The 12740-nt window shown below is 55.9% G+C and overlaps 1 protein-coding gene across 3 annotated transcripts in view; it reads left to right on the top strand.

The window, feature by feature from the left end:
* csdc2a (cold shock domain containing C2, RNA binding a) overlaps window positions 1-12740 on the top strand; it is a 71532-nt gene that overhangs the window by 17579 nt on the left and 41213 nt on the right. The window contains exon 1 of one of the 3 annotated variants that reach the window (XM_038783888.1): window positions 4785-4917. The exons of the other annotated variants lie outside the window; for them this stretch is intronic. The gene's annotated coding sequence lies outside the window, so the exon portion shown is untranslated. Of the gene's footprint in view, window positions 1-4784; window positions 4918-12740 lie in introns of those variants that run through there. 3 annotated transcript variants of the gene reach the window in all.

The raw sequence follows: 12740 nt of genomic DNA, 5'->3' as shown, positions 1-12740 counted from the left end.
AGGTGTCTATATATGGCACCTGGCGACTCCGAGCTGAAATTACACACACAGAGCTGTAGCAGTGTTAAGCACACGGCCTTTAAACGGAGGCGTGTTAATACACTCCAATAAACGCGTAATACACTCAAGTAAAACGTGCAACAACAGCGAACAATGATCTGATTGCCCCGCAGGATAGCTTTGACGTGCTCCATTTCTGTGTCAAGCTTGCCCTAGTTACAAGATTGCTGATCAGGCCTAACTTGCAGTGCGTGGAACTGTATGCATCTCAGCGTGCATGTTGGCTGGCGGCGGGAGGCTCGTGGTGACACAGTAGTGGAGGACCCATTCGCAGATTTCTCAACCAGCGCATCAAAGAAAAGGTTAAACTGCTCCATTTCATTTGAGCGCAGGATGGAATGCATTTAGATGCGTAAATAAATCCTTACGCCAAGTTGCAGATTTCAAAGATTGCAAGTGTATCGTCTCCTTATCGGGAATATGCACGGGGTAGGTGAGGAGGTAAGAGAAAAGGCAAGCCTGGCCGGTGAATCACGGCATCTCCCCATCTTAGAATCTCCATCTGAGAACCATGATCTGTCAATCCTCCAGAGCTCCTGTCGCCGGTGTCGTTACTTGTACCAGGTTCTGTTTACCCTTCAGCCCGTGTGCTGACCTAGATGAGCTCCCGATCCAGCAGTACCTCGATTTTAAAACCCTCATCGTCGTTTTGACCTTCCTAAAAACCCTCCTAGATCTCTGTGCTCCTCCAGATCTCGCATCTTCTGCTTTGCCGATGTTTATTGCTCCTTTATTGGTGGCCGTCCCTTCAGTGGCCTGCAGAATCCCTGCAGTGCTGGGGGGAGGCCGTTTGGCCCATCGAGTCTGCCCTGGCCCTCTGAAAGAGCAGTCATACGGACTCGAAGTGTTAATTCTGTTTCTCTCTCCACAAACCGTTGCCTGATCTGCTGAACTCTTACAGCACTTCCTGTTGGGGGGGGGTTTGTTTCAGATTTCCAGCATCTGCGGTATTTTTCTTTTCTTCTATATAAATGTACGTCGTTGTTGTTGTTGTTGGTGCTCGAGTCTGAACTACACAGTTTGTCCACTGGGGGCATGTGATCCCAGACCTGTCATTCGCATTATTCCTCTCTGGCAAACGGTTTCCAATTCCAATTCCCTCCCCACTCCTGATGATGAACTAAGGCAGTCTTCTGTCCGTTTCCGTAGCCAGTAATTCCCGGAATGAGTTGCCGTCTGTCACCAGCAGCTTATAGCGTGAGGGGCGCCACTCCACATTAAGCGTGGTTGACCAGGAATCTCTCCCTCTCTTACCACCAGCCATTGATGTGTTTGGCAGGATTTTGCGGGTTGATTCTCGACCTTTTTAGAACATAGAACATAGAACAGTACAGCACAGAACAGGCCCTTCGGCCCTCAATGTTGTGCCGAGCCATGATCACCCTACTCAAACCCACGTATCCACCCTATACCCGTAACCCAACAACCCCCCTTAACCTTACATTTATTAGGACACTACGGGCAATTTAGCATGGCCAATCCACCTAACCCGCACATCTTTGGACTGTGGGGGGAAACCGGAGCACCCGGAGGAAACCCACGCACACAGGGGGAGGACGTGCAGACTCCGAACAGACAGTGACCCAGCCGGGAATCGAACCTGGGACCCTGGAGCTGTGAAGCATTTATGCTAACCACCATGCTACCCTGCTGCATTATGCTGCATTGGCTGCATTATGAACCCACCTTCCTCGGACACTTAAGTCCTGGGGCGGGACTCGAACACGGAGCTGCTGACTCAGAGGCAGAGCCGCTAACCCACTGCGCCACGAGACTGGCTCCTGGCGAATGGTTACATGATTAATAATAAAAACGGCGAGAGAGAGAGGGCAGCACGGTAGCACAAGTGGATAGCACTGTGGCTTCACAGCGCCAGGGTCCCAGGTTCGATTCCCCGCTGGGTCACTGTCTGTGCGGAGTCTGCACGTCCTCCCCGTGTCTGCGTGGGTTTCCTCCGGGGGCTCCGGTTTCCTCCCACAGTCCAAAGGCGTGCAGGTAGGTGGATTGGCCATGATAAATTGCCCTTAGTGTCCAAAAAGGTTAGGTGGGGTTATTGGGTTACGGGGATAGGGTGAAAGTGAGGGCTTAATGTGGGTCGGTGCAGACTCGATGGGCTGAATGGCCTCCTGCACTGCATGTTCTATGTTCTATGTAGCACAGTGGTTAGCACTGTTTCTTCACAGCGCTAGGAACCCGGGTTCGATTCCCGGCTTGGGTCACTGTCTGTGCGGAGTCTGCACGTTCACCCCGCGTCTGCGTGGGTTTCCTCCGGGTGCTCCGGTTTCCTCCCACAGTCCAAAGATGTGTGGGTTAGGTGGATTGGTTTGGATTGGATGGGATTTGTTTACTGCCACGTGTACCGAGGTACAGTGAAAAGTATTTTTCTGCGAGCAGCTCAGCAGATCATTCAGTACATGGGAATAAAAGAAAATACATAATAGGGCAACACAGCATACACAATAACTACATAAGCACTGGCATCGGCTTCAAGGGGCCTCGGAGGATGCTCAAGCCTGCAAGAGAAGATAAAAGAGAGGGGTTAGTAATAATGATAGCTTTAGAATTAATTTTTTAAAAATTAGAACAAGTATAAGAAGTAAAAAGTGGATCTGTTGGAGAGAGCTCGGAGAGAGTCGCCTCGCTCCGGCGCCATCTTGGAAATGATCTTGGCCATGATCAATTGCCCTTGGTGTCCAAAGGATAAGTGGGGTTACGGGGATAGGGTGGGGTTTGGGCCTGGGTGGGGTGTTCTTTCGCTGGGTCCACTCAGATTCGATGGGCCGAATGGCCTCCTGTGCTGTAGGGATTCTATGATTCTCATAATGAAGATCCAGACGAATGCTCGGGGGCATGGGTTCAAATCCCACATCAGCTGCAGGGAATTTAAATTTAACAAGTGTTGGATTGACTGTCGATTAACCCCATCTGGTTCACTTATGTCCTTTAGGGAAGGAAATCTGCCGTCCTTACCTGGTCTGGCCTACATGTGACTCCAGACCCACAGCGATGTGGTTGACTCTTAATTACCCTCTGAAATCAGAGAATTTACAGTGCACCAGGAGGCCATTCGGCCTGTCAAGTCTGCACCAGCCCTTGGCAAGAGCACCCCATCTAAACCCACACCTCCATCCTATTCCCGTAACCCAGCAACCCCGCCGAACCTTTTTGGACATGAAAGCAATTTGGCACGGCCAATCCACCTAACCTGCACGTCTTTGGACTGTGGGAGGAAACCGGAGCACCCGGAGGAAACCCACGCAGACGCGGGGTGAACGTGCAGACTCCGCACAGACAGTGACCCAAGCCGGGAATCGAACCCGGGTTCCTAGCGCTGTGAAGAAACACTTGTAAACCAACCTTCTGTGACTCATGCACTAGCACGCCCAAGTCTCTCTGAACAGCGGCATGCTTTAATATTTTATCGTTTAAATAATAATCCCGTTTGCTGTTATTCCTACCAAAATGGATAACATTGTTATTCCATTTGTCAACATTGTATTCCATCTGCCAGACCCAAGCCCATTCACTTAACCTATCCAAATCCCTCTGCAGACTTCCAGTATCCTCTGCACTTTTCGCTTTACCACTCATCTTAGTGTCATCTGCAAACTTGGACACATTGCCCTTGGTCCCCAACTCCAAATAATCAATGTAAATTGTAAATTACAGAGTGGATGGTAAGGGAGGTGGTGTTGCTCTGTTATTTAAGGAAGAAGCAATGCTAATCACTGTGCTACCGTGCCGCCCATTGCTGAGTGAGGCACTCAGTTCAAGGGCAATTAGGGATGGGCCATAAATGCTGGCCCAGCCGGTGACACCCACGGCCCGTGGAAGAATACATTTTTGAAAACCTGCCTCGTGGGAAAATTGTAACTGGAAAAACATGTTGATGTGTGTGACCTTTACAACCCAGTGTTTCACTGTGACTCTCCTGCACTCCTGCTGGTTGTTTGGGGGGGGGGGGGGGGGGGGGGGGTGACTCCTAACCGGGCGGAATGGCACCAGATGGGTTGCCTGCCTGGAGAGGTGGTGCAGTGTACCCAATTCATTTTATTTCTACATTTAGTGTCTCCAATCCAATTACCCTGCACATCTTAGGGTTGTGGGGGTGAGACCCACACAGACACGGGGAGAATGTGCAAACTCCACACAGTGACCCTGGGGCCGGGATCGAATCCGGGGCCTCGGAGCTGTGAGGCAGCAGTGCTAACCACTGCGCCACCGTGCCCGCCCCCTTTACGTCTCCGAGTCTTTTCGACGGCCTGCGGCCATGCAGGAAGGACCGGCGTCTGGCTTGAGAAGGCAGAATCGTACCCCAGCAGGAGAGGGGAGCGGTGGGGAAGGGAGGGGTGGTAATTGCATCGGCCGAATTGACCCCCCCCCCTCTGGTTTAGCTCACCAGGCTAAATCGCTGGCTTTTAAAGCAGACCAAGCAGGCCAGCAGCACGGTTCGATTCCCGTACCAGCCTCCCCGGACAGGCGCCGGAATGTGGCGACTAGGGGCTTTTCACAGTAACTTCATTGAAGCCTACTCGTGACAATAAGCGATTTTCATTTCTCCTTTCAAACATACGGAAAGTGGAGTTGCCCTTTAACTTGCCCAGTCGAATGGAGTTGCCCTTTAAGTTGCCCCAGTCAAAGCCCCGCCCATTCGGTCTCCCCCCCCCCCCCACCACCCCCACCACCCCCAGCAGATGATTGACAGCCTGCAGTGCTGTCATTAAAGAAGGGTGGGGCTAGAATCTGTCACTTTCCAGACAGAGAATTAATGTTCAGGAAAATAGCAGCTGGCCAGCCCACTGCAGAACAATACAGGAGCAGGACACCGTCTCTCAGATATCCCGCGGACAACGTAAGGTGTGTTTCTCGGGCATTTGTTGCTGCTGAGCTGATAATCATTGGGGTTTGTACATTATGATGGTGGAAATTCCAGTTGGTATTGTGTGTGTGTGTGTGTGTGTGTGTGGTTTGTTCTTGTGCTCATTCTCAAAGTGGGGAGCAGCTTCCTCCCATCACTGGGTGGCTGGCACTGAATACATTCCGCTTCACAAATGCCCGAGAAAAGGGCCATTTGATATGGGAATTGTGTGTCTGTGTATATGTGTCTGTGTCTATGTATGTGTGTGTGTCTGTGTATATGTGTCTGTGTCTATGTATGTGTGTGTGTCTGTGTATATGTGTGGGCGTGTATGTGTGTGTCTGAGAGAGAGAGAGTGTGTGTCTATGTCGGTGTGTGTCTATGTGTCTGTGTGTGTGTGTGCCTATGACAGTGTGTGCGCGTGTATGTGTGTGGGGGTGTGACAGAGTGTGCGTGTGCGATAGAGAGAGTCTGTGTATGTGTCTCTGTGTGTGTATGTCTATGTATATGTGTGCGAGAGAGAGAGTCTGTGTGTCTGTGTATGTGTCTCTGTGTGTGTGTGTATGTCTATGTATATGTGTGTGAGAGAGAAAGTGTGTGTGTCTATGTGTATGTGTCTGTGTGTATGTCTATGACAGTGTGTGCACGTGTGTGTATGTGGGGGTGTGAGAGAGAGAGTCTGTGTGCGTGTCTATGTCTGTGTGTGTGTCTGTGTGTATGTCTATGACAGTGTGTGCGCGTGTGTGTATGTGGGGGTGTGAGAGTGTGTGCACGTGTATGTATGTGGGGGTGTGAGAGTGTGTGTGTGTCTGTGTGTGTGTCTATGACTGTGTGCGTGTGTGTGTATGTGGGGGTGTGAGAGTGTGTGTGTGTGTCTGTGTGTGTGTGTCTATGACAGTGTGTGTGTGTGTCTGTGTATATGTCTATGACTGTGTGCGCGTGTGTGTATGTGGGGGTGTGAGAGAGTGTGTGTGTGTGTCTGTGTGTATGTCTATGACAGTGTGTGCGTGTGTATGTATGTGGGGGTGTGACAGTGTGTGTGTATGTGGGGGTGTGAGAGTGTGTGTGTGTGTCTGTGTGTATGTCTATGACAGTGTGTGCGTGTGTATGTATGTGGGGGTGTGACAGTGTGTGTGTATGTGGGGGTGTGAGAGAGTGTGTGTGTGTTAACCATTGCATCTCTTTTTACAGCTCCCATTCCCAAAGCCCCTTTGTGCCCTGCGGATGTACCTGGGTGGGTAGGTGGGCGATGCCCCCCCCCCCGGGTTGAGGGAGAACTCTGCCTCTCTTTATTTCCTGCTGACACTCCCAGTTGCAGCACTGAGGGAAGGAGGGCGGGTGGGGGGGGGTGCTGCACTGTCGGAGGTGCTGTCTTTCGGATGTGATATTGAGCTGTGTGAGGCTGCGCCAGCCCTCTCGGGTAGATGCCCCGGCACCGTGTCAAACAGACACAGGACTGTCTCCCCCCCCCCCCCACCCCCCCACCCCATTGGCTGCTGCGCTACAACAGTGACTACACTTCTAAAAGCATTTCATTGTCTGTGAAAGGCTTGAGGATGTCCGGGGGGTTGTGGACAGCAGCAACTCTCTCCATCCCCTCCTTTCCCCTCCGGCAAACATCATTGCCTCAGGACCAGGCGCATTGGAGACCCGCGTGTGCTGTGTTCCTCCACGGTCGGGGTGGGAGGGGGCGGGAAGGTAGGGGGAGGAGAGAGTGTGTGGAAGACACAGAGAGGGGGGCGGGAGGGGAGAGGAGAGGAGAGTGGAGAGGAGAGGGAAGGAGGGGGGAGTGTGGGAGAGGGGAGGGAGGGGGAGGAGAGGGAGGGAGGGGGAGAGGGAGGGAGGGGGAGAGTGTGGGAGGGGAGAGGAGAGTGGAGAGGGGGGGGAGGGGAGAGGAGAGGGAGGGGGAGGGAGGGGGGAGGGGGAGGGGGAGAGGAGAGGGAGGAGGAGAGGGAGGGGGAGAGGAGAGGAGGGGAGAGGAGAGGGAGAGAAGAGGGAGGGGGAGAGAAGGGGAGGGAGGAGGAGAGGAGAGGGAGGGGAGGGAGGAGGAGAGGAGAGGGAGGGAAGGGAGGGAGAGGAGAGGGAGGAGGAGAGGGAGAGAAGAGGGAGGGGAGAGGAGAAGGGGAGGGAGGGGAGAGGGGGGGAGAGGGGAGGGAGGGGGAGAGGGGTGGGAGGGGAGAGTGTGGGAGAGGAGAAGGAGGGGGAGAGGGGAGGAAGGGGGAGAGTGTGGGAGAGGAGAGGGAGGGGGAGAGTGTGGGAGAGGAGAGGGAGGGGGAGAGTGTGGGAGGGGAGAGGGAGGGGAGAGTGGGAGAGGAGAGGGAGGAGGAGAGTGTGGGAGAGGAGAGGGAGGGGGAGTGTGGGAGGGGAGAGGGAGGGGAGAGTGTGGGAGAGGAGAAGGAGGGGGAGAGTGTGGGAGAGGGAGGGAGGGGGAGAGTGTGGGAGAGGGGAGGGAGGGGGAGAGTGTGGGAGAGGGGAGGGAGGGGGAGCGTGGGAGAGGGGAGGGAGGGGGAGCGTGGGAGAGGGGAGGGAGGGGGAGAGGGTGGGAGAGGAGAGGGAGGGGGAGAGTGTGGGAGAGGAGAGGGAGGGGGAGAGTGTGGGAGAGGGGAGGGGGAGAGTGTGGGAGAGGAGGGGGAGAGGAAAGGAAGGGGAGGGAGGGGGAGAGGAGGGAGGGGGGAGTGGAGAGGAAGGAAGGGTGGGAGAGGGGAGGGAGGGGGAGAGTGTGGGAGAGGGGAGGGAGGGGGAGAGTGTGGGAGAGGGGAGGGGGGAAGAGTGCGGGAGGGGAGAGGGAGGGGGAGAGTGTGGGAGGGGAGAGGGAGGGGGGAGTGTGGGAGAGGAGAGGGAGGGGGGGAGTGTGGGAGAGGAGAGGGAGGGGGAGAGTGTGGGAGAGGGGAGGGAGGGGGAAAGTGTGGGAGAGGAGAGGGGGGGGGAGTGTGGGAGAGGAGAGGGAGGGGGGAAAGTGTGGGAGAGGAGAGGGAGGGGGGAGTGTGGGAGAGGAGAGGGAGGGGGAGTGTGGGAGAGGAGAGGGAGGGGGGAGTGTGGGAGAGGAGAATAGGGAGGGAGGGGAGAGGAGAGGGTGGGGGAGAGCGTGGGAGGGGGAGTGTGGGATAGGAGAGTAGGGAGGAAGGGGAGGAGGGGAGAGGAGAGGGTGGGGGAGAGTGAGGAAGGGAGGGAGGGGGAGTGTGGGATAGGAGAGTAGGGAGGAGGGGAGAGGAGAGGGTGGGGGAGAGTGAGGGAGGGAGGGAGGGGGAGGAAGGGGGAGGAGGGGAGAGGAGAGGGTGGGGGAGAGTGAGGGAGGGGGAGGAGGGGAGAGTGAGGGTGGGGGAGAGTGAGGGAGGGGAGGGGAAGTGTGGGATAGGAGAGTAGGGAGGAATGGGGAGGGAGAGGAGAGGGTGGGGGAGAGTGAGGAAGGGAGGGAGGGGGAGGAGGGGAGAGTGAGGGTGGGGGAGAGGGGGAGGAAGGGGGAGGAGGGGAGAGTGAGGGTGGGGAGAGTGAGGGAGGGAGGGAGGGAGGGGGAGTGTGGGATAGGAGAGTAGGGAGGAAGGGGAGGAGGGGAGAATGAGGGTGGGGGAGAGTGAGGGTGGGGGAGAGTGAGGAAGGGGGAGGAGGGGAGAGTGAGGGTGGGGGAGAGTGAGGGAGGGGGAGTGTGGGATAGAGAGTGGGGAGGAGAGGAGAGTGAGGGTGGGGGAGAGGGGAGGGAGGGGAGGGAGGGGGAGAGTGTGGGAGAGGAGAGGGAGTGTGGGAGAGGAGAATAGGGAGGGAGGGAGAGGAGTGAGGGTGGGGGGAGAGCGTGGGAGGGGAGGGGGGAGTGTGGGAGAGGAGAGGGAGTGGGTAGTGTGGGAGAGGAGAGTAGGGAGGAAGGGGAGGAGAGGAGAGGGTGGGGGAGAGTGAGGGAGGGAGGGAGGGGGAGTGTGGGATAGGAGAGTAGGGAGGAAGGGGGAGGAGGGGAGAGTGAGGGTGGGGGAGAGTGAGGGATGGAGATTGTCACTGAGACTATGTGTGACAGCCGTGTTAACGGGAGAAATCAGATATCGATTGATCGATCATCAGTTGTGAGATTTTCAGTGCATAATCTCTGTGGCATCACTTTGTGCAAAGGGATTGGCTGTTGAGTCATGGACTATTCGGGATAAACGCAAGAATGGATGTGTTTTGATGATGAACAATGCAGATGGAAGTTTCCGGAGCTGTGTGGTCCTGAGCTAGACTGTCAGTGTAGCCCTTGGGAAAGTCACGTTGCCAATCAGCCCATCATTTCTTTATTATTAAAAATCATGAAGTGAGCTTTGATTTCCTGTCTTCAGGCATTGCCTCAATTCAATTTTACTATGTCAACTGTCACGGTGTAATGTCAGCCTCTGGTCACCAGGTGGCTCTTATTGAGTGTGTGTTTCCACCAAGTCCGTAGCCATCCTCCAAGGTTTTTCACTGATGCACCCTCTTTCTAGAAATATCTTCTTTTTTTGCTGAATCCCAATTGTTTTTTTTTAATAAATTAGGATACCCAACTGTTTTGTTTTCCCCAATTAAGGGGCAATTTAGCATGGACCACCTGACCTGCACATCTTTGGGCTGTGGGGGTGAGACCCACGCAGAGACACGGGGAGAATGTGCAAACTCCACACGGACAGTGACCCAGAGCCGGGATTGAACCCGGGTCCTTGGCGTCGCGACGCAGCAGTGCTTACCACTGCGCCACAGTGACCCTGGGCCGGTATCGAACCCGGATCCTTGGCGTTGTGACGCAGCAGTGCTAACCACTGCGCCACAGTGACCCTGGGCCGGAATCGAACCCGGATCCTTGGCGTTGTGACGCAGCAGTGCTAACCACTGCGCCACAGTGACCCTGGGCCGGTATCGAACCCGGATCCTTGGCGTCGTGACGCAGCAGTGCTAACCACTGCGCCACAGTGACCCTGGGCCGGTATCGAACCCGGATCCTTGGCGTCGCGATGCAGCAGTGCTAACCACTGCGCCACCGTGCTACCCTAACTCCCAATTATTTTTGGAGTCAGCATTCTAAATGCTCGTTGCTGGATGCACTGCAGTGAATAGGTCAGGTATCAAATCGCCATAGTCCCAGATGTCCATCAGCTGCTTTCCCCTTTTGAGGGGGGAGAGCTTACTGGTGGTGATTTAACCCAAGGATCACCACATCTCAGGCAAGGTTGAGAAAGTGGGGCCTTCCTGAATAACCTCTAGCAGTGAATAACTCGCCTCCTGACTCCCCAAAGCCTGTCCACCATCTGCAAGGCACAAGTCAGGAGTGTGATGGAATACTCTCCACTTGCCTGGATGAGCGCAGCTCCAACAACACTCAAGAAGCTCAACACCATCCAGGACAAAGCAGCCCCGCTTGATTGCTCCCCCTTCCACAGACATTCACTCCCTCCACCACCGACGTAGCAGCCGTGTGTACCATCTACAAGATGCACGGCTGGAACTCACCAAGGCTCCTTAGGCAGCACCTTCCAAACCCACGACCACTACCATCTAGAAGGACAAGGGCAGCAGATACCTGGGAACCCCACCACCTGGAGGCTCCCCTCCAAGTCACTCACCACCCCGACTTGGAAATATACCGGCCGTTCCTTCACTGCCGCTGGGTCAAAACCCTGGAACTCCCTCCCTAACAGCACAGTGGGTGTACCTACACCATGCGGACTGCAGCGGGTTCAAGAAGGTAACTCACCCCCCACCTTCTCGAGGGGCAATTAGGGATGGACAACAAACACTGACCTAGCCAGCGACGCCCACTACCCGTGAATAGTCTCTTCAATACGGGCTGGAGGTGCTGAATGGACAATCCTGTCCTTGGCTCATGTGACAACCAATAATGATTTTATTTTTTGCATCATTCCTTTCAAACGTTAATCAAAATGGTCTTTGTGGAGAAACTTCCATCCGACTGTGCTGCCAGATTGTGGATTTTTCTCAAACACTAATGTGTGGGTGATATTAAACTGACAATGTCTTGCTGCTTTGAGTGAGGGTTCTGGCCTGCGTTTCACAGTGGGAGCAAGAATCTGATGCCTGTTGAACAACAAATATTTTTAGCGTCAGGAGCTTCCCAATAATGGTGACTCACTGATGATGGATCTGTCTGGCTGCATTGCATTAGCTCCGTCTGTCATTCTCGCTCGCCTACACCCCTTAGCTGATTCCTGTTATCTCGCAGCATTTCAATTATTTTCCTCCACTCTCTCTCGGTCTCTACCACCCTCACTCCACTATCCCTCAGCTCCCTCCTCTCTCCCTACACCACCTATTCAAACCCGACCTCTCTACTCTGCCTTCACCATCACATCGCACTCTCCCCGACCCCTTGTCCATCCTACCCCGACCCCTTGTCCAACCTACCCCGTCCCCTTGTCCGACCTTCCCCGTCCCCTTGTCCGTCCGTCCCCAGTCCCCTTGTCCGACCTTCCCCATCCCCTTGTCCGTCCTTCCCCATCCCCTTGTCCGTCCTACCCCGTCCCCTTGTCCGACCGTCCCCAGTCCCCTTGTCCGTCATTCCCCGTCCCCTTGTCCGTCCTTCCCCGTCCCCTTGTCCGACCGTCCCCAGTCCCCTTGTCCGTCATTCCCCGTTCCCTTGTCCGTCCTTCCCCGTCCCCTTGTCCGTCCTACCCCACCCCCTTGTCCGTCCTACCCCGTCCCCTTGTCCGTCCTACCCCGTCCCCTTGTCCGTCCTTCCCCGTCCCCTTGTCCGTCCTACCCCGTCCCCTTGTCCGTCCTACCCCGTCCCCTTGTCCGTCCTTCCCCGTCCCCTTGTCCGACCTTCCCCATCCCCTTGTCCGACCGTCCCCAGTCCCCTTGTCCGACCTTCCCCGTCCCCTTGTCCGACCTTCCCCGTCCCCTTGTCCGACCTTCCCCGTCCCCTTGTCCGACCGTCCCCTTGCCCGACCTTCCCCGTCCCCTTGTCCGACCTTCCCCGTCCCCTTGTCCGACCTTCCCCGTCCCCTTGTCCGACCTTCCCCGTCCCCTTGTCCGACGTTCCCCGTCCCCTTGTCCGTCCTTCCCCGTCCCCTTGTCCGAACTTCCCCGTCCCCTTGTCCGTCCTACCCCGTCCCCTTGTCCGTCCTACCCAGTCCCCTTGTCCGACCTTCCCCGTCCCCTTGCCTGACCTTCCCCGTCCCATTGTCCGACCTCCGCCGTCCCCTTGTCCGACCTAGCCCGTCCCCTTGTCCGACCGTCCCCAGTCCCCTTGTCCGTCCTACCCCGTCCCCTTGTCCGTCCTTCCCCGTCCCCTTGTCCGTCCTTCCCCGTCCCCTTGTCCGAACTTCCCAGTCCCCTTGTCCGTCCATCCCCTTGTCCGTCCTTCCCCGTCCCCTTGTCCGTCCCACCCCGTCCCCTTGTCCGACCGTCCCCGTCCCCTTGTCTGACCGTCCCCGTCCCCTCGTCCGTCCTACCCCGTCCCCTTGTCCGACCTTCACTCTCACTCACTCACTCCTTCGCTGTCACTCACTCACTCCTTCACTCTCTCCCCCTCTATCTCACACCCCCTGCTCTTCCCCTTAACCCTCTTACTCTCTCCTCTCCCACCCCCACTTGCTCTCCCCCAAACCATTCGCCCACACTCCACTTACTTTCCCCTTTACCCCATTGCTCTCTTTCCCCAACCCCCTGGTTTTTCCACCTGCTCCCCCCAGGCCTTTGCTCCCGCTAACCCCCCCTCACTGTCTCCCTGCCTCTCTCCTCACCCACACCCACTCGCTCTCTCCATTTCTCTGACTTGACCACAAATACTGACCCATTAATGTGTCTCCGGAGTGACTCTATCCTGAGGAACATGAGCAGATTTTTTTGCTTGGCCTCTGCAAAGGTG

Source organism: Scyliorhinus canicula, chromosome 23 (genome assembly GCF_902713615.1).
Source record: "Scyliorhinus canicula chromosome 23, sScyCan1.1, whole genome shotgun sequence".
NCBI classification, from domain to species: Eukaryota; Metazoa; Chordata; class Chondrichthyes; order Carcharhiniformes; family Scyliorhinidae; genus Scyliorhinus; species Scyliorhinus canicula.
This window is presented reverse-complemented; position numbering and strand designations above follow the sequence as displayed.